General features: G+C 43.5%; 1 long non-coding RNA gene across 8 annotated transcripts in view; it reads right to left on the bottom strand.

Moving 5' to 3' along the window:
• Positions 1 to 22,043, bottom strand: part of LOC119707714 — a 288,774-nt gene that overhangs the window by 157,764 nt on the left and 108,967 nt on the right. Inside the window, exon 1 of one of the 8 annotated variants that reach the window (XR_005258829.1) lies at positions 11,743 to 13,869. The exons of the other annotated variants lie outside the window; for them this stretch is intronic. This is a non-coding gene — a long non-coding RNA (uncharacterized LOC119707714). Of the gene's footprint in view, positions 1 to 11,742; positions 13,870 to 22,043 lie in introns of those variants that run through there. 8 annotated transcript variants of the gene reach the window in all.

Here is a 22,043-nt window from a genome sequence, read left to right as displayed (position 1 = left end):
ACAGCCAGGACTTCATCCTAAGCAGCTGTCAACTCAACGTTTTCAAGAGCAACAAATTCATTAAAATGGTGTAATTATGGCTGAAACTTTCCGCGGTACCCGGGGCATTTAATCACACGGCTCGGATTCAAATCAACCGAGTCTCAAATACTTCAACCAGTCTCAAAAAATCCAGACTATGTATCTGGATATTTGTCAAATGCCGCAAATTATTCAGATTATTAAAAAGGTCTTATCCTTGAATTACTCTTCTACTTTTGAAATGCAGATCCCATAGTAACAAAACTTCGAGAGAAAAGAGCTCAGAGGAACAAAATTAAAAAGGACTACACATGGTATGATACAGATCTTTCAGGAGAGATCAGATGTTAAAAATTAAACGGCATACTGATAAATTAAAATCAAACTAAGCAAAAATCCCACAAAAACCCATCAACTTTCACAGGTACACAGCAGCAGAAATGCTACAGGCCACAATCTGAGGCACCAATTTTATTGGAGTCAGCCAAAAGCACAGACCAAGCCCAGCTTGGATGGGGAGAAAACACAAAACAAAGTTTATGACCATTTCTTCAAAATTTGCATCCAAATCACAACTGTCCAAACAAACCTCCAGTTCCTCATGTCCCTTTTAATTTGCAGCATGAACATTTCCTGCAGTACAACAACCTGTTTCGCCAAGCACTGAGCACTAAAATCTCCTATTAGAGAAGCCGATGGCACTTTTCATTATTTATTTCCTCTTAAACTCAAGCAGAAATCATTATGTAAAATTTCATATTTGGAAAGGGTAAAATATATCTGAGACAAGTTGGGGTAAAATAAACTGGCAGTTACCTGCAGCTGCTCATGGGTGTATGAAACATTAGGAAAAACACAGGAGATGGAACTTAATGTGCAAAGTGAAGGCAAGACTGCCAAAGGTAAGTGGAAAAAAAAATATTACACGGGGTTTGCATTTTCTCCCATCAACATCACTGTAGGGCATTGGATATAGATGAGAAAAATATCTGCAATTCCACAGCATACCCAAATGCTACCACTCCCTTCTCATTGCTGGTGTCACAAGGAGGAGCACACAGCCCTTGCAGCTGGCACAGCCTGCTGCATCCCTGGGCTCCCTCTGTGGCATCTTCCCTCTGCAGAGCTGCTCGCGTTCCTTGGTCCTTCCCCTCCTTGCACAGGCAGCTCCTCTCAAACCTGAAACAGAAGCCCCCAGTTCCTCCTTGCAGTCTGGTTATCAATTTGCACCTCAGCAACGGAAGGCCTGAGCTCTATTGTTTTGTTAATTGTCAATTTGCATCTTTGAGAGGTGTTGTGCATTTTCTTCTTTTGGCAGGTTAGGACCAATTCTGTATGTTAACATATATGTGGGTGGTTTGGGTTTAAAAATGTTTTCTTTTAGAATGCAGTTTATTTGAAATGTGCTGCTTCATTTATTTTCTTTTGCTAAGTTTTCTTGGACAATCTTGTTCCAAAGCTAGTAGGGACCACTCTGCCTGAGAAAGAGCTAAAAGAATAAAGCTCCTTTTCCAATAGGTTTGGAGAAGTTTATTTAAATGTTACCCTCTAAAAAAGGATCAATCATAAAGGAATATTTAGTTACACTTTCCATTTATGACAAACAATCAATGAGCTCCTGTGACTCCTGGTCTTTGGACTCAGCAACCATAAACATTCTTTTTTCATTAATAAAATTTCTTTTACTCCTGCAAAGCCCCTTCCCTGTGTTAAGGAAGAATGGAATTGATTGATTCATGACCAGTCCAATTGCTAATTAGTTTTCAAATGCAGGATGGCTGGAGACAGGAGCTTTTCAAAACTGCAAGCTGCAAATGAAGAGGTGGCCAAAGTCACTCCTGATGAACAGGGAAGGCCTCATCTGCATGGAAGGAGGTATTAAAATGCTCCAAGCTACAAAAAGTAGGAAAATCCTAGGAAAAAAACAGACTTATAAATGGATTCTGAATTCTAGAAGGGTTTGAGTTGGAAGGGATCTTATAAAAATCATCTAATTAGAACCTCCCAATCCTGGGCAGGGATACCTTGCTGTGTCACAGCCCCATCCAGCCCGGCCTTGAGCACTTCCAGGAATGAGGAATAATGCTGAAGGGACAGAAGCAAGCAGAAATTCCTGCTAAAATACCAGCCAGCCACCAAGACCAACACTCGAGCTGAGACTACAGTCTGCCCAAACTCAGAAAAATCAGAAACAACAACCAGAGGAAGCTGTAACAGGACAGGATGTCTTAGTTTCACAGAGGGCCATGTGCTATTATCACTGTCACCTAAGGCTGCACACAGAACGGGGAGCGAGAGGAGGACCAGCAGAAAATGATGCATTGTCTCTACACTTGTCAGTGTTTCACTAAAGGTCACGTTATTTTCCTGTGCTGGGGTTCACCAATGAACACTTCATCTGCCAGCACTTTTCAACTGGGAGCTAATTTTAAAAAAGTACACCAACCCATTTTGAAACAAACAAACAAGAATGAAACGAGCTGAAAATCCTGACCACTGGATCCCCTGCTGAGCCACAGAACCTCACAGAGATCAAATCTCACAGGGGATTCTGAGATCAAAGGGGGAGAGCTCATGAAATTTCTATTACTAGTCCTAAAGAGATGAATCCAAGCTCTATTGGAAAGGTATCTCAAGGAATAGACTCCCACACTCTTTAGCTCTGTGAGCAGCTGTGGGTCCTGGGCAGCTCTGAGCGCTGCAGAATCCGCACCCAAATCACCCGAGTTCTCTCAACTTCTACTCCCAAAGAAATCTGGAAAGCGGGTTAAGAGGAGCTGCAACGCTCAGTGTGTGTCAAAGCCATATAAAGGAGCAGGAAAGGATTTTATTGTCCACACTGGAAAACATTCTCAGTTTTACAGACTTCTCCCAGCAAGCTGAGACTTGTTATACTGCCCACCAGCTACGTGTTTGTGAAGATCAAGGGCATGTATGCCCATGGTATCAGAAGAAATATGTGTGTCCAAAGAGCAGGAAGAGAAAGTGCCTCTGGCTTTGGGGAAGCCTCTGTCATCAAATCGACCTGTTTTACCTATAAAAGTAGGCCCAAAAGTTAAAAGACTGCCTAAGTTTGAGCACTGGATAGTTGGAGGTGTGAGTAAAACATGTAACTTGGTTCTGTTAAATCACTGAAGAAAAAAAAAAGAAGAAATAATTCAAGCCTTATTATAATTTTAAGTAAATAATAAATTTTTTAGTAAATTATAGTTCCTGTTACAAAACTGGACAATCATGGAACTCCTGGAACTGCCTGTTTTCATGCAACAGGAATGACAAAAGGCTCTTCCCTTAAAATCTTTGGAGCGGAGCAGAGTGAAGCCACAAAGGTTGGATTTAGACCTAGACTCCACCACAGAGTCAGGATCTGACTCCTTCCTGGAGAGTTTCCTTTCCTCTTGCCAGCTGGAGAAAACTTAAAAGACAGGGGAGGTATTGAAAGCCTTCTTCCAAGGAAAAAACCAAACCAAACCAAACCAAAACCCAACCAACCACCAAAACAGTAATACAGGCCTTCAAGTGATGGATCCAGTCACACAGGCAGATCCCCCCAAAGCATCAGGACAAAAAGGCCAGCTGACATCCCATCTGGACACTGAAGATGCTGTAGAGAGACTTTTTAATTTGAATTCACTTGCCCATTCTTTCATGATGGCCAAACACAGAATACAGAGCAAACAGTGAATTTATACAGAAAAAAGCTTCATTACGTAAGGAAAACCTGAGATTTACTGGAATTTTGATATCACAAACACAGATTAGGAGACCCAAGAGCAAATTTGCTGGATGTACCCCTTAATAACACAAATAAGTCTTTTCCAGTTTGATGGTTGGGCAATCAGACATACCTCTGCTTTGAGTGTGACCTAAATTTCTCTTAGAAAAGACTGAAGAACCAAAACTGATAAGGTTGTGATTCAGCAAGTTGCCATGCCTCACGTCCACATATTTAACTATCTCACCTGTTCTCCCTGTGCCATGCCCTGAAAAGAGGAGGAGAAGCTCCTCAGATGGCACTGAGCAGTCTGGCTGGGGGCATTCCCTGCAGGGACAGCACAGTAAAAAGTGAACACCTGCCAGAACTGGGCACGTAGGGATCCTGCAATCATCCTGTGCCAATGCAATGGCTGGAGATAGACTGTGCTCTAACGCAGATACTCAAGAAAGTCTCTCCAATACTCCACAGATCAGTGCAGCACTTCCAGGCTATTCTGGCATCTGGGAAGACATTTCCTGACTCAGTGGTGAAGTACCAATAAAAGATATTAACTAATCCTGGCCTCTCAGGAACACTTTTCTCTTCAAACAAGAAAGACCAAGGATTTCAAAGACCCATCTCTCTCTCTCTCTCTTTTTTTTTTCTCCCTTTCTGCTCTTGACTGCTCCAGACTAATAGTTGAAGTCAGTTTACTGTTTTCCATGACTTACCCTTTGCCCCACTCCAGAGCAAGGACCCTGCTGTGTTCTCCCTCCCAGAGGAAATGCCAGACCTGTTCTCCCACATACTGCCATGCTGCCCAGGAAAAATAACAAACTCTGGGAATCCAACTCAGCCTGAGGGGAACAGCACAGAGATCTCCTATTGGAAAGGCCCTGAAAGTCCTCTGAAAGATAAAATTCTGACTTCCTCCCAAAATCCAAGCAATACATTTCTAACAATTTCCCTATACCAAGAATTTCACCAAATCAGAAAACCACCTGATTTCCATTGTTATCCCTCAGATGAGGACTGACAATAATTCTGCAAGCAGCAGAACAAAGGACGAGATGTGGCAGAGCCTGAGAATTTCCCGAGGGCTGTTTTAAGAAGCTGTCAGTGCACTGGCAGATCAGAGGCTTGACTCTGACCTCTGCAGAGCTTGAGCTCTCTGGAGCAGCACCTCCCTCTCTCCCAGGCACAGTTCCTGCTACAGCAACAGGCCAATCTCCCTGGCAGGGCAGGGGCAGCAGTAAATAGGGAGGCAGGGCTGAGCTTTTCTGCTGATGCACTTTTAAGTCTTGTAAGGGCACAAAAGAGTTGCAGGATTTAAGGAGAGAAATAACTGTGCTGCTCTGTCTGCAGCCCCATTAATGCTGCACTGGCTTGAACTGATTCCACTTTTCAAAAGTCATATTAGCACAACAGCTCTGTTTCAGCATTCTCCTGGCCCAAGCCAGGACAAGACATTTTCAAGGTCTGACAGAAGGTGTCTGGAACACCAGGAGACCAGAGTGTATTTGTCTCCTATTATTTTTGTTCAGTGAAAAGCTCAGTAAAGCATTACTGTGATTACATCCCCAGTTAGAAGTACTAACTTACTTCTGCTGGCATTGAAACAGCCTGTCAAAGCCAGTGGGAGTACCTGCCAGAACATGACTTCCACCACTTCCTCCCAGCAGTGCGTTGCTGTCCTGTTACTTAGTGTTCAAGTATTTTATGACATCCATGGTCCATAGTTAAAAGCCCATTCCCAGCCAAACTCCCAATCAGGAAATTTTCAGTTTATTCTTCTGATGCTTTCCTCCCTTGGACTGACTCTGCTGTGTCTCAGTTCTAGCCTAACAGCAGTATTGACACTCTGATTTATTATGCCACCTCTGCTTCAGGGAAAGATGAAGGAAACCCTGTGTTCAACATGAGTGCTTGCCCACAAAGTCGAGTTTTAACCCCAGAAATCCTGTGTTATTCTAGGAGTAGACTAGTGAAACAAGCATTCTTTTAAATAACATACCTCTGACTGCTTTCTTTGTCCTTTTCCCCCATTTTTGGGGCATCTAACCCCAAATCCCTCAGCAGCTGCCCGTTGCACACACACCATAACAAAGGCCTCAGTGACATCCCCTCCCTGTCCCACACCACTGGGGTTCATTCAGAACCCTAAACCTGCACAGGTTATTTGCATATTTTCTCTCTTCAGCATCCATACCCCTCCTTCTCAGCTCCCCTTCCTCTCAGGCACTTGCCCAGTTATTAAATACCCAATATTCAGCCAGGATCTGTATAAATCAGCAAAACAGAAGGGAGAGGAAGGCAAAACCCCTGGAGACAAACCTGTCCCTGCCCTCTTAAGCACTTCTTTCACATCCCCACTTTCCCCAGCTGGAGACTTTCTGGGGACTTGCAGGGAAGAATGTCTTTCCACTGGAGTTCATCTAAGGAACAATCAGCTTAAGCAGTTGTATTCAAATACTATTAATGTTTTCAAATCGACTTCCTATTTTCCTGCTGGAAACCCTGCCAAACACACTCTTCAACAGACACTAAAATAATTTGGATAGTTGATATGCAGTCCAAATTTTTAGTGGAAAACTGCCAGATTTGACATCTGTGAGAAAGTGGGTAATTTTTATTATCCACAGAGAGCATGCACTCGGTCCGATATTTTCTACCTCTACACATCTCTTTCTACTGGAACTGCTTGATGGTTTTACATGATCAATGGGCTGCCAGAAATTATTTAACCCCTTCCTTGCTACCAGCACCCAAGAGCCCACTGCCACCATTTTAACAGTGCTCCTCTTACTTTCAGCAGCAGGGTGTTCTTATCTGTTACCTCTGATCCCTCTAACTACAGCAATGCGATTATTTTTAATTTTTCTCTTTATTTTAGGTAGTACCTTCTGATTGTTATTTGCCAATAAGAGAAGGAGCCTAGTCTCTTCTAAGCAAAGGGTTGATTCCCTGCTTCCTCTTTGTCCCTTTCACTGGAGAGAGGGTCTATGAGCAGCTGCTGGGGAACAGGGATGGGAAAATGCCTTTGGGAAAGTAGACCTTCCAGCTGAAAACCAGCCCAGCTGCAGCCTGAAAAGGTATTTTTGCTTAGGGCACCTTATAATTTATTAATTTATAAATATTTGGTTCTGCCCCTGACAGATCAGGTCCTCCAGGAATTGTGGTGCTTGGAATTGAGGTGCTTGGAATTGTGGTCATTTCCATGAGCATGCGTGACTTCTAGTCTGACTTCTTCCAAGCAACATCACTCCTGGTTTAGAATGGATTTCCCTATCTCATTTGCAAGCTGTAGAAAAAGCAGAATATGAAAAATAAAGAAGAAATAAGATCATATACAGACCTTTCACCATGGTAGAGGTTTTGTTTGTTTGCTTTGGGTTTGGGGGTTTGTTTGTTTTGCTTTTAATAAAACAAGAAAATGCAAGATTTCTGTTTGAATCTGCCTGCTGAGGTTCCTTTAAATAAATGAAAACAAATAGTCCCCAGCTGTCTGGGCTGCACTAAAGCAGCTCATCCTCTGAGTGATTTGTAATGCTGAGATGGTTTACCTCATTCACTACAAAGATTATCAAAGTTCACTTTGTAAGTGCACATGTATATTTTATTTCTCAAAGATTACCAGTTTTCTTCATATCCCCACCTCATCCTGCTGGGAACAGGTGGCAAAACTCCTGGCACCAAAGCAATCTCAAAACCTACACTAAACAGGGATAATTTGTTGTTGCTGTCTTAATGATCAAAAAGGAAGATCCTCCCGGCAGCTCTTTTTTCTTTTTTTCTTTGCTTTTTTATTTAAATGTTGTATTTGAGGCCAAATCCAAAGCTGGTGAGTGAGAGCTCCCGTGCTGCTCCTGGGTTTATTCTGGACAAATACCAGTGGCTGGGTCACAGGTCCAACCAGTGCTCAGTGATTCCAACGAACCTGAGCACCAGACAGAGCTAATGGAGGGATCTTTTGACCTTGGCCATTTTTTCTGTCCCAGAAATGAACAGAATGCTGTAAAATTAAGAACCAACTGGCAACAGAGAAGCATCCTATTGCTGCACTTCTAGAAGACATGAGACACAAATGCATTTATTTTATGATTCCTAACCCACACTTCTAAAAACCCAAAAAAACCCCAAAAACCCCCAACAACTTCTTGCTGTGCTATGTCTAATCTGCCTAATGCCAGAAAGAGGGCATGTTTAAATGAGAAGTTAGGAAGAAATTCTTGACTCAGATGTCAGTAAAGTACTGGAGATGTGGCTGCCCCATCCCTGAAAATGTCCAACTCCAGTTTGGATGGGCTCTTCCACCACCACCTGGTCTGGTGGGAGGTGTCCCTGCCCATGGCAGTGGGGTTGGAACAAGATGATCTTTCAGGTCCCTTCCAACCCAAACAATTCCATGACTCTGTGGTTCTAATGCAGACTGTTCCAAAGCAGGGTCAAGGAGATTTCATTTGCATTTGTCTAACTGTCCTGATGCTGTCCAAAAGGGAGTCATTTTTCATGTTTCATACCTAGATTCATCCAAGGATCTCACAGGACTGAAATGCTGGTGAACTAAAGCTCTACTGCAAGGCACTGCAGCCTTTGACTGCTATGTTGCCAAAGGCCTTAAACTAAAAACCAGAACTGATAGACGGTATCACCAATATCAATTTTGCAGATTGGTAAATCGAGCAGCAAATGAATGCCAGGGTGACAGGAGAGCAAAGGGACACTAGGAGCACCAGAAGGACCTGGTGTCCTGGACTTCTGCTTGACTGGAAGAGCTCTGGAAGCTGCTGCTGAGCCCCTGGCTGTTGTTTCAGAAGTGCCAGTGAGAGAACTTTTCTTGAATTTTATGAATTTTACAAATAAAAATAGAATTTTATATAAATAAAATAGAATTTTATTGCAGAATTATTCCTTTACTCCCCATTAAGTGCTGTGTCCTGCCAGCTCACACTTCTTGCACTGGAGACTTCCAGGGAACCTGGCACATGCAATTTTTGGGCAATATATTTGGCAATGGCAGGGCCTGGAGATAATTTATGCCTCAGCAACTACAGCAGTTGACAAAATTAATAAGGAATATGAAGATGGCCTTCAATCTTCATATTGCCTTCTTCCTCCCCTGAAAGGAGAATGAAGAAATAAATTCCAGGATGGAAACTGAGCTCTAATCTGTATGTTGTTCCTTTATTTGGTATTTCAGGAGAAAGGGACCTGAAAAGACCACTGACTTCTTTTTTCTGATGGCTTCATAGTTTCCTACTGCACAAAATTACCCAGAGATGTACCAATCAGAAATTCTAAAAGGTTTCCACCAACAGTGCCTTTTTCTTCAATCCATAAAAGAACAAAAAAAAAACCCACCAAAGAACATCTGCAAGATGTACAAGAACATCTACCAAAAAAAAAAAACCAAAGTTATTTTCTTGGCAAACTGGTAAACCTTCTCTATTAGCAGCTTTAGGAGGTGGGCACAGCATCACAAGCAAGAGCTGCCACGGTGGGGTGCAGCACGAGACAGCTGAGAGCAGCAAAGCCCTCTGAGTTCCTCCTTCTTCAGGGCAGCCCCAGGACAGCCCTGAAACCCTTCTTTACTTTGGAATTAACAGCATTCAGCTGCTGCCAGAAGGGAGATGCCAAAACGCCACACTCTTCATGGACACTCCAGAATACCTAAATACAGAGTTGACGGGGTTTCTAAAATCAGAAGCTTCAAAGGTAGTTTTGAATGTCAAGGAAGAGCTAGTTTTTAGGACTTTTTCTTAACTCTAGGAACCAGCAGAAATGCCAGAAGAAAATATGCAGACAGCCAGAGTTTGTGACAAATTTGGGGTTTGTGAGGACAGTCACATTTAGTTATGAACCCCCTCTTTTTAAAGTATCTATATATAAAAAAAACTAGTAAACAATATAAGATTAAAGCTAAATTATTCCAAATGGTTTTTATTGCAGAATTATCCCTTTACTCCTAAAAAAAAAAGCAAATAATTAAGAACAAAGGAACATTAGTCTTGCACAGTGGCATTTCCTTAGCTCCTGTGTAGATATACAGATTACATCTTCATACTGTAACAGAATCTTTCACTGCATCGTCACCTCCTTCTACATTTTAAACCCATGAACACCTCCACACGTGGAATCTTATAATCTGATGTGTTCGTATTAACTGTGTCTTTATAACAGTCGAGTGTACACAAGCATGAGGGTTTCAAAATATCTCAAATAAATGAATTTGTGCATATTTGTGCACACACAGACACTGTGTACGGATGAACTTCAGTGGTACGAGCAACAAAATGACACACAATAATTAGCTCTGTGCCCACAGAGCTCCATTACCTTCAAGGGTACTTCACATGATCTGTATTTTTGTACTTTAAACAATACTCTTTAAATTACTTTACCAGATTCCATCGCACTCGTACTGCAGCCATAATGGAAAAGAACAGTAAGCATGATAAATACATCAGCTAATGGGTAATAGGCTGTACAGCTCTGCAGAAGGATTATTACAGGCACAATGCCACAGATTTATTTATGGCTCAGAGCAGTGCATGTCATAAACATACATAGTTTCAGAAGGTGGAGTCATCTGACCCAATCTGGCAGAGCTTTCACATGGGAATGGCCAGGACTCCACATTACCCATGAATTAATGCTTTTATTGGCAAAAAGTGTCTCCTGTGTAGATTCCTGAATGAGAACAATGTGAAGCAGTTTCCAGGGATTCACATCAACTCTCTTTCTTTGCAAAAACTGGCTGAGTAACAAAGTCACTTCTTTTTAGAGTTCTGCTTCATTTCTTCAGTCTGTCCAACCGCGCGAGCCTGCGCGTTGCTCAAGTGGCCAAATGAGCCCAAAGAGCCCCAGAACTCAGGGCTGGAAGGCAGTTGTTCAATACTGAGCTCCCAGAACAGCTCAGCAAAGCAGGGCAACTCACGTGTGCATCCCAACTGCGTGGAAAATGCAAATCCAGAGACACACACTGCCTCTGCATCCCAACGGCAGCGACGCTGCCCCGGGTCTGAGGTGCAGCAGGCTCCTTCCCAATGAAGCACGAGCAAAGGAGGGAGGAACAGCTCCCTGGCAGCTCGGCTCTCCCCAGCTCTCGCAGAGCCAGCAGCTCTGCCTGCCCCGAGCCCCTGGGAGTGCCCAGGGCAGGTTCTGAGCACACACTGTTCCCTGCTGCGCTCCCAGGAGCACACAGCCCGGGCACATCGTCGTAGGGTTTGATTAAACGCGCATTAAAAAGCGTGACTACACTCTGCTGACATCATGTTTCTGAAGGTGGAGGGCTGGGTTCAGACTTCATCCTTTCAGCTGGCCATATGATGACAGGGACAAATAAGTAACACCTCTTCCTAAGGGTGCTAAACCAGACCACTTCCAACGCCATGAAACTTCAGCTCCAGTCCCACCACAAAGCCATAAAACACATGATGTAAGCACACAACTACCTCAGAGTTCATAAAAGCAGTCTTGCCCTGCTCTTACCACAGCAAAAGTCATCCTTCTCATCCCCTGCTCTCCTCATTTCCTCCCCACCTAATGCCATTTTACTTCTTTCTTTTCAATTCTGCACAGCCAGGCTGACTCGTCTCTCAAGGCAGCACCACCCTCCAACACCTAATAACTATTTTCAGAAACGAACACCAAGTATTCTTCAGAATCCTACTCATAACCAAAAACATAGCCATAAGGCTTCAAAAGCCTTCTATATTACCTTTCAAAACTCCTTTTAAAATTCTCCTCCACTGAAATGACTAAAGAAAAACTGACAACTTGGACTATTAACATAATAAAACCTCTAAATCATGCTGAATACTACTGCACCATTCTTTCCTTTAGTAATTTGTTTGCCCTAGATGAATTTTTCAAGAAGCATTAGGCAAAATCAACTGATAGCTACTTGAATCTCGCAAAGTAATTAATTAGAAATGTGCATTTTGATGGAACATACACAACTACTACAACAAGGACCTGTCAAAGGAAAGCTGGTTTTTCCCATGCCCGGTTCAAATCCATACCTTGTCATGCTGCATGACACCAGAGTGGCTTCCCCTGCAAAGCTGTGGCCTCACAACTCCACTGACATGACCAAGCAATGCCCAAAGATTTCCTGCAGCTCAAAACTACACATCCCAAGGTTTAATCCCTGTCCCTGTTCTGGGCTCTGCTCTCAGCCTCGACGCACAAGGGGAGGACTTTTTTTGTTGCTCAGGTTAAGCCACAGCTGAGGCACACGCTCCCCACAGAGCCCAAAAAGCTCCAGCTTTGTCATTTACCCATTTGGGACAGGTCCTGCCTGGCTGCTCAGCTCCCAAAGGCAGCTCAGGAGGCATTCCCTGGGGCTGGGGGAAAGCCAACCCCACCTCCCGTGGCAGAGCGCTTAAATCTTCTTGCTGCCAACCCCCATGAGCAGCAAGGCAGCGAAAACAAAGTGTCATTTTTGCCTAAAGTACAGGAGTATTTTGTGTTATCCTCCCCTGTGGTTACTGAGCCAAACAGGCATTAAACAAAAAAAAAGAAATTATTTTTACTCTTGTTCTGTTTCCATGCGATGAAAATAATACATAATATTGGCTTGGCCTTAAAAATACTTCTTTTATGAAATACATTCCATTTGCACTGACTTTGTGGAAGGTGCGTGGGTGTGTCAGAAAGAAGAATTCGGTCCCAAACCCTTACATTTCCCTGTCTACTTCACACAGAAACAATTCAAGCCGTGTTTGTTTAAAGGAGCAAGTCCAGGTACAGACACTTTGTAGAACAACACGAACACCTGAACTCCAAGATCCCAAAATCTGGGCGAGCCAATTCCATCGTGTCCGGTTTGGACGCTGCTTCAGCAAAGCACGCAGCTGAAGCATGACACTGCTCAAGTGCCTTTCAGTGCTACCACAGCAAAATCAATACAGTGAAATAAAGTTATCTGGTGCAGCGTGTTGGGACATTCATTAATTCACACACTGCCCTGGCAGGCTGAGCAAAGCAGACCTTGGAGTTTGGATGTTTGTGTGCAGGGCACCATTATGCCTCAAGCCTCGCTAATCTCCCCCAGTTTTCCTTTCTTCCAGACTCCACAGCACCTTTGTTTCCTCCCATTTATCCTCCTGCTCCCCTCCCTCACTCTCTCCTGGTGGCCATTAACTAGGCTGACAGTTTGACAGGCTGAAATAAGGAAATAAAACACTTAAACATTGTTTCCCGATGTATGCATTCATCTCCCGTGCCAAACACAGATATTGAGGAGATACTTCACTCCTCCTGTCAGCTCACTGAATTATGGCCCAGCTCTCACAGCAGCTCAGCTCTCCAGTCCAGCACAGCCAGCCTGATCTCTCTTCCCATCAGAAGGCCACACAAAGGCCACCTCCATGTCCTTACCAGGAGCTTCTTGTGTTTGTACCCTTCAGTACCGCATTTTCCAATGCCTGGGGTTGAATTTCTGTTGAGAACAGAATCTCGTGCTCCTTCTGCTGGAAACCCTCACATTATCGTGACAGCTCCACTGCTTGCTTGGATTACAGGGAACCTACTTCAGGAATAAAATAAACTATACTGCATTAAACTTTGTGTCATTCTCATTACCCATTGCAGCAGCTGAGCAAACCAAAACCCAGCTCCGCTTTGACCAGGTTTATTAGGCTTTTTTATTTTATTTAAGCATTTTCTCCTGGTTGACAGGAAACATGCTGCTGGAGACTAGAGGCATCCCACCCTTTTTATAAAAACCACTGCTCCCAGCCTCAGCTTGCAGGAGCCAATGCTGTGCAGCTCCCCAGGGGAAAGTTGCAGTGATACTGTCACTGCTCATTACCTCCAGTGGGTGTTGCTGTGAACAAGCCTATGGGAAAAATCCAGGGAGGGGAAAAAAAAAAAATCAAAGTATTGCAGACACTCATAAACATGTCCCATGTCTGGGAAGCCTGGCTGTTCCACACAAGAAAGAAAAGCTTGGTGAAAAAGCTATAGAATTGTACTGCCTTGCCATTTACCACCATTCTGTGCTTAGGGAAGCATTTTGAGTGCTGTCTGCTGGGCTGGTGGAAGGCTGCAGAGGAGCAAAACCATCCTTTTGCAATTCTGGCAGCTCCTGAGGTGCACGTGGAGCAGCACAGCACTGTGACGGCAGCTTCCAGGGATGCCTGAGGGCCACAATCCACCACAGAGCAGCCCAAATTCCCATCCCACCCTTCCCGTCACTGAGGAGCTGGCAGCAGGGCGCAGGGACCCCAGGCACTGGAGGGAATGTCACATTACAAACACCAACACGCCGCTGGCTCACAACACATTGCCACTTTTTTCCCTGACTAATGGGAAGCTTGGCTCAGGTTTCAGTTGCCAGGTGGGAATGTAGCAGAAGTAGCTTGGAACGTTTTGGACCTCTGAAATAAATAAACAAAAGCCCCTCTCTACATCCCAGTGGTGTAAAGCCCAGCAGAACTTTGCTCTCTTCCTTGTCTCCTGGTTTCTCCTGATTTCAGGCATCTCTAATCATGACCCACAGACACAGCCTTTGAAGTAACTGTGATTCACCAACACATGGGTTGAAGTGGAGGTAGGATGAAAAAAAACCAAAAAACAACACAATGTCCATAAGGAAAAATCTGTGTAAGTGATGCTGGTGAGATTTTGTTCTCTCTCTAAACATTTTTTTTTCTAAGAGCTGCTATTAAATCGCAGAAAATACTAAAATTCAATTACCCTAAAGAGCAAGCAGAGCCTGAGTGGAAAAGTAAAAACTGTGTTCATCTAGAGACAGTAAAGGCTCAGCTACTGCTTTTCCATCCTGACTGTCCAAGAGAGCAGTTTCAGCCTTACACCCATTCCTTCTGTCATCCTCCGAGGACCATCAATAAAAGCAGCAGCCTGCTAGGTGCTGTTACTCACTGAGAGGGCTTGAATTTTCAAAATGAGAATGAAGGAAAACATCAAGAAAGCAAGAGGAAACACAAGTTCCTCACTATTTCCTCCACACCAGCACATAGAAGAGTCTGTCAGCCAAAGCTGTCATTAACTCTTTACTGGCCATCTGCAAGGAACTGCCTACAAACACCCAAGATCCACTTGGGTTTCGTCAAGGGCAATTACAAAGAGCTCTCAGCACAGGGTTGGAAGGCACCAATCTTTTCCCCCTGCCAGAGAAAATATCCCAGGAGCACAGAATGGCCACAGATGATCTTTGAAGGGACCTCAAGATCACCATTTCCAGCCCCGTTCCACGGCACCCTTGCACTAGAGCAGGTTTCTCCTTGGGGATCCCACCCACATGAGACCAGTGAAAACGCCCTGATATCACCAAGGAGATGTTTCCACCAGGAAGGCAGACTGTGGCTCAGGGCTGTGCCATGGGTGGGAGATGCTGGAAAATAAGGGGTTCTTCACAAAGAAAAAGAGTCTCAGAAACATAAATTACTGTCCATTCCATCCTCCAAGAAGCACAAAGCCAAACAAAATTCAGGTTGACTACACTTCCACAGTGCCTCAGTAAAACTGGCACTTGTGTGCCTTTTGCTTTTTATTTCCTTTAAGGGTCCAAGTGCCTAATACAGACCACACCTTCATCATGCAGCAACATGTGAGTTTGCATTGCTCACAGTTTTTAGAAGAGATCCATTTCATTTTCTCTTCTAGATGTACTTACACATCAGAACAAACAAAATACAATCTTCAAAAGCAACTCAAACCATGATAAATACCTGCTTATGATTTGATCAGAAGAGTTAGGAGTAAACTTTTCAGCCACAATTCATTTTGACGAACATTAAATTCAGAGAGGACCATTCCTCACAACCAGAAATGCCAAAAATGTCAGTGCAAAAATGCTCTGCTTGCATTATCAATGCCAAATGGGTTTGCAAAGTCAGAATGGCAAGTGAAATCAAACAGGGCTTTACAATCCCTGTTGAAATCAACGGTACTTTTCACAGCAAACATCAACAATTTGCAGTGTTAATTACAACCACCATCATCCCCAAAAGAACTGGAAGGATAAAATCCATACAGCTGGGGGGGGGGGGGTGGAAATCAAAAATCAGTGCTCAGAGTTAGGATGAGTCTCTGACAAAAAAGTCTCTCTGAAACTGCAGGAATTTAACAAGCATATAAATTTCTTTCACTTATTCCTTAGCAGTTTAACTTCCTTTTTCCATGGCTTACCCCTGCTGCTTCTCTCCTCCTCTTTTTCTTCCACTGTTTTTTTTTTTTTTTTTTTAATCACAAGGCTGTTCTGGTTGGGATTAGAAAAAACAAAGTAGAACCAGTTAGCTTCTTCTTTCTCTCCTCACACAGTGGAACTTTTGGACGGAGGGAAGAAACAAAGCTCTCCCCAGGTGAGGCCACTGAGCTCTGTGAGACCCTGGGGGTCACAGCAGCAGCAGTGGTGTCCTCCTGCAGGCTGGACATGCTGAGCACAGCCCAGCTCTGCACATGGAGAGAGCTACACCCTTCAGCACTGGCTATTACACGGACAAAAACCCAGAGATGCAAAAATGTGTGTGAAGAAAATAAAGCTTCTTGCTCAGAAGGCTGTTTTATATGTTTACAAGCATTTAAATTGACACGACTGATGGAGTAATGAGAGCCAGGTAGAAGATGGCACTTCCCTCTGATGCTTGGATAATTAAAAGGGCAAGGTATTAACCAGCTTTGGAAAGAAAAAAAAGTCATCTTGGTTGTTCTGGGGATTATGGTTCTGTCTTGATCCTACCTTCACTAATCGCTGCAGTTAGTCATTAGACACTTTGCCCATTCCCTGGAACCCACAGCTGCTGATGACTGTTTGCTGATCTACTCTGCAGACAGGATTTGAAGCACAGGGATAGTGCTGAAATGCCCTTTAGAAAGGCCAGATAATGCCATTTCTGGTTTGCACCACAGGAAAAGAAATTCCTTCAGAGATACTGGTGTCAGCTACATCCTCATCATCTTTTCACTGATGTGCTCCTCATGCACAGTGCAATCCTGCAGATCAAATGTTTTATTCATCAGTCAAATAAGTATTTACTACTTTTATAAAAATACCTGAGGGAAAAAAAAACCCCAAAACAAGCATAACATCACCACCTCCCTCCCCTCCCAAAAATAATTCTGAATTAACCATTATGGGATGGTTACAAATGCTGGCACAATGGGTAGAGAGCACAAGTCCCAGAATGATGATTGATGAAGCAAATTATATTAGTATACATCCATCCAGTTAATACATACCTTATTAGCATACATTTATCTGAGGTGGAAAACCATGTAACCATGCTATATTTTATGCAAATCACAAGCAGATCTCCAAACTTCAGGGAAATTGTCATTACAGCCTTGGGTACTGCAAAACGTGGGTACTGCCTTTTCATATCGCTGTAAGCAATAATGCTTACAAAAGTAAGCTGTTGGAATAAATGAAGCTAAAGAAGTGATGCACCTCACCCCCAGCACATAAAAGAAACAGGGTGACAGGCCCCTGTGCTATAAATTCATCAGGGCTTATTTATCCTATATATTGTAGCAACAGCACATTTGTGTCCTGTAGTCCTCTGCAAACAATCCAATTTATAAAATTGTTTGTGTGCCTGCACACACGAGCTACCGTAAATCCTGGATGCTAAGCAGTGTCAGCAGAGGAAAGCCAACTTCCCCACGACGTTTTGCACCTTGCACTTGGTGTGTTCCTAAAGACAAGGCAGCCGCAAGGGAAGGGTCCTCTGAATTCAGCTGTTTACTCATGGTGGGGACTGATGACACCAGCAAATCCATTAGAAATTAAATCCTTCCTCACAATGAAAAGATGTTATTAAATTCATCTGGAAGCATGGCACCCATCCATAAATGTTGCCATTTTTAACACTGAGCTTCTTTATTAATTACAGAGGAACTAATAGTGGGGGAAATACCCCACGCTAGGGAGAATCCCATTGCATACAACTCCTCTCCTGCCTTTTGCCCTACTGACAGCAAGGGTAGGTCAGTGATGAACATGTACTCATCCTTATCTGCCACCCCGAATTAACAATTTTGAGGAAAAACTTCTCAGGAAGCCCGGTGAGTGCAAACACGCAGATTTGTCCTGATGCTTCCTGGAGCACCTGGATGCTGCTGTGCACAGCCAAATTCACACACATGGGCTGCCTCTGCTTTCATCCCACAGCAAGGCGTCCAGGAGCCATCAAGTCAGCCCAGTTGTAGAGTAAAACATGTAAAATGCTATTGTATTTGCAGGGTGCCCCGTGGCAGGAAGGAATGCTGAATCTGACTCCCTGTTCTTGAAGGCTAATTTATTATTTTATGATACTATGTTATATTAAAGAATACTAAACTATACTAAAGAGTAGAGAAAGGATACTTACAGAAGGCTAAAAAGATAATAATCAAAACTTGTGACTCCTTCCAGAGCCCCGACACAGCTTGGCCCTGACTGGCCATTGAAACTCATTCCCATGAATTCCCATGAGACCAATGAAACAGCCACCAGTTGGATAAACAACCTCCAAACACATTCCACATGTGAGCACAACACAGGAGAAGCAAATGGGATAAGAATTTGTTTTCCTTTTTCTCTGAGGCTTCTCAGCTTCCCAGGAGAAAATCCTGGGCAAAGGGATTTTTCCAGAAAATGTGGAAATATAAGTGACTGGAAGTGAGTCCATGCTGATCTAGCCATCAGGACCAGGCACTGAGGAAAGCTGGTCTTCCTGGGGGATTGTTCCCAGGGAACAGTGGTCTGGAGGGAATAGTGGCCAGAGGGAAATGCCCTGGGCACTCAGCAGCAGCAGCACACCTGCCATTGCTGGGGCTGGAGTTACAGAGATCTCCCTTCCTGGTCTTTCCTCATACACCATCTCAGGGCTTCCTAAGGGCCTGGATCCTTTCCTCTGAGCAGCTCGGGTCTAACGTGAGCACCAGAGAAACTCAAACTGACTGCTGGACACAGATGCTTTCTGTCCCTAGACTTCCTGCAGAAAGCTGCCCATCCATTCCCATGGCTCTCTCAGCTATCACATCTTCTTAAAAGAGGAGAGCTCATCAGGACAAGCTCTCTCTCATGAGATTTTAAATATTCTCTCTGTGTTTCCAGGGCAGGAACACTGCAAGCCATGTTGTTATTGCCTCGTGTTGTATGACAGCTGCTCCCTTGGCCTGCACACAGGGGACTGCAGCAGGGACCTCGACGTGAGCATGAGCAAATCCAGCTCAGGGCAAAGAGCAGAGAGTCTTTGCTAACTCATGCTAATGGAGATTTCTGTGTCAGCTCGTGAAACAATATTGTTACTGAGGAAATGAAAAATAAAGATGCATTCTGCTCACTTGTAACCTGCCTTCAGTACCCAAACAGCAGAGAGAGCCCAAAAGCTCACGAGGGCAAGGTATCAGGTATATTGCAGTCTACCCCTACAATACAGCATTCACCAACATAAACCTAATTCTATTAGTGCTTTGTATCTACACATGTTAAAGGGGGGCAGGGAAAAGAGTCTTCTTTATTATTATAAAAGAAGAAACATGTCAAATGTTCAGCTGCACTTTGGCTGACGTGGCAACATCAAATATAACACAGCCCAAGGTGCTCATTGTGTCAGGGATAAAGCTGGCACAGGACACATCGACTTTTTTATCTGTATAGCACAGAAGAGGTGCCTTAGTAATAAAATCTCTATGTAAAATATTATTTTCTGAGCATTTATTACAGCATTAATTTCAATATGCTTCCCTCAGTCAATACAAAGTAAGTTCATTTTCCCACTCTACTCTTTTTCCAGCTGACTGATAAGCAAAGAGCACCTCCCCTTTAGCAATGCCTTTACAATTAATTTTCAGTCTTTGAGTGGCACAAAGCTGTCTCACCCCAGCAAACCCAAGGAGGGAAAATTCTGACTCACAGATTTTGACTTCTTCCCTGCTTTTCTCTCCCTGACAAGAAAAACGTTTCCTGCAGTTCTGAGCAAATGCAGTTTAATGTGCACTAATATTGATGGTTCCAGGAGAAAAAAAAAAAAAACATGTGGTAGCACTGTTTCCTCAGAAAAGCAGCAGCAATCACTATCAAGGGCACAGTTCTGACCACAGGTCACTCACACAAGCCATCTGGATGGCTCACAAGGAAGAAACAGGCCCAGCAAAAGCTCAATGCAACATCCAAATCCTGAATTCCCTTCTCAAGTGACTGAAAAATATTTTCCCAATATGCTTGGCTGTCGCCCTTTGGGTGCTTAACCTGTAATTTGGGGAAGAAAGACTCCGTCATGTACCATCCTTAAAATACCACTGCTCCCATTAAAGCCTGGAGCTGCTTCCTAAATTCTGTGCTGACTCCAAGGAGCCTCACTCCGAGCTGCTCCTCTTGCACTGATGGCACCAGTTGTCTTAACTGAGAAACCCAATTATCATCACGCTTCTGAAAATAAAGTTTAATTACAGGCAAGTGTGATGATTCTATAAATTTTGATGATTATCAGAGTGAACTATAGCATAACCAATAGCATTAAGAATATAGCTGAAAATTCTCATAGGGCAGGGCCCAGAGCTTTGAAGTTGGTGAAAAGATTCTCATTGATGTTAAAAGTCTTTGGACTTTAATTAGACACAATGACTTAAAGTAATTACTGCAATTCAAATAAATATTTTATCATTGTTGTTACAAGTTCTATTAGCAATAATACAATTAGAGTGCATTAAAGATTCTTTGAATAAAGGTACTAAAGGCAAAAAACAAGCATATTTTAGAAATAATGTAACATGTTAGTCTGCCATCACAATATTCTGTCAGTAATCTTTTGCAACACTAGAAAGCTGTCCCAGTTATTTACATAATATTTTCCTATTCATATTTTTATATCAGAAAAATTGCAGTAGCAAAGAAGTCAATAAAATATTTAAAGTCTAAAGACTTCTCTCTTTGTTTTAAAAACAAGACTGCTGAGCTAGAATAGCAGCTTTATTTTTATTTATTTGCTTATTTTTGCAGTCTGACATCGTGCTCCCTTGTTGCTATTGAAAACTTCTCCAGCTAAGGAAATTCAGAGGAGATTTACTTTCACTTTTTTCATTCCTTGACTCATAACTGTGGTGTTTCCTGGACAATGAAGAAAACCCAAACACCACCATATCCAAAGGAAGGATCTGCCTTCTCATCCATCCTGTTTTAGTTAGTGAGAAAATGTGACTGTGACTCTACTGAGAGTAAATAATGAACTGCTGCTGATGGTGGGACCCCTAGTGCATGGTCTCCCAGCCATTATTCAGCTACCTGGTAGGCAGTACATTATCCTCACTTTTCTTTCTTTTCTTTCTCCAGGGCACAGCCATGGAGGTCTGCTCCTCATTATTCTTTAAGCTGTAAATTTAAGCATAACCTCATTGCCTCTGCAGGGGTGGCAGGTGGGTAACATGCAATCAGATTTACTCCTTTTTTTCTTTTTCCTGCTGAATTCTGTATTTTTGAAAGATTCTCCTCCTCCTGAAATCATCCTCACTAACTCCAGATTGTTTGGACCTGCTCTGCAACCCCCCTGGTTTGCCCAGAAACATCACTCGCTGCACCCAAGGCACCTGCACCTGGGTGGTCCCCAAAGTGGTGCGGGGCCACTGGAGGATTTCTTAACCCTGGGCAGTGGTGGGACAGCAGCCAGGAGCTCCAGGCACTGCCTGGATTCACTCCCTGCACTTTTATTGGCAGCTGCTCCAGACTGCCTGCAGCTCCTCAGTTACAGGGAGCAAGGAGACCTCAGCTCCTAGCTCTTTTCCGCTCACAGGAGCTGCAAGTACCTCAAAAAAAAAAAAAGAAAAAAAAAAGAAAATTGGCCCTTTTATTGATTCAGATGCTAACTCCACCTCTTAGGCTTCCAGTTCCACTTCTTTGCTGGGTCTTACTATTCAATAAATTGTTGTGGGTAGCCAGTGGAGACCCACATTGAAGTATCTAGCGTGGAAGTATGGCATTGGGATAAAACAGGGTTTTATCCTGTCTGGTGGCTGGGGAAGGACTTGCAGCCCCTCACCTGATTTTCCACACCCAAGAAGAAGGAAGAAGCACGAAAGAAGGCTGGGAGGAAGGAAGCTTAGCACTGAGGGCTGCTCATTTCCTCGTGGGCTGGCAGAACAGGAGAGGGAAGAGATCCCAGAGCAGCTCAGCAGCTATGGAGACAGATGCAAGCTACTAATGAATACACCAAAAGTGAGCCACAGAGAAAAGGATGCAAGGAAGTTCTGTTTCTTCTCTTTCTGAAGACAGAGCTAAGGGCTTGGAGGAGAGGAGGCCTCCTTTGATACCAGAGGAGACTTTGGGAAGGAACCAAAACCTCTGGCCTGCAAGCACTGAAACGAGTCAAACAATCCT

Source organism: Motacilla alba, chromosome 1A, assembly GCF_015832195.1.
Source record: "Motacilla alba alba isolate MOTALB_02 chromosome 1A, Motacilla_alba_V1.0_pri, whole genome shotgun sequence".
NCBI lineage: Eukaryota > Metazoa > Chordata > Aves > Passeriformes > Motacillidae > Motacilla > Motacilla alba.
Note: the sequence above shows the minus strand (reverse complement) of the source record. Positions and strands in the feature narration are given on the sequence as shown.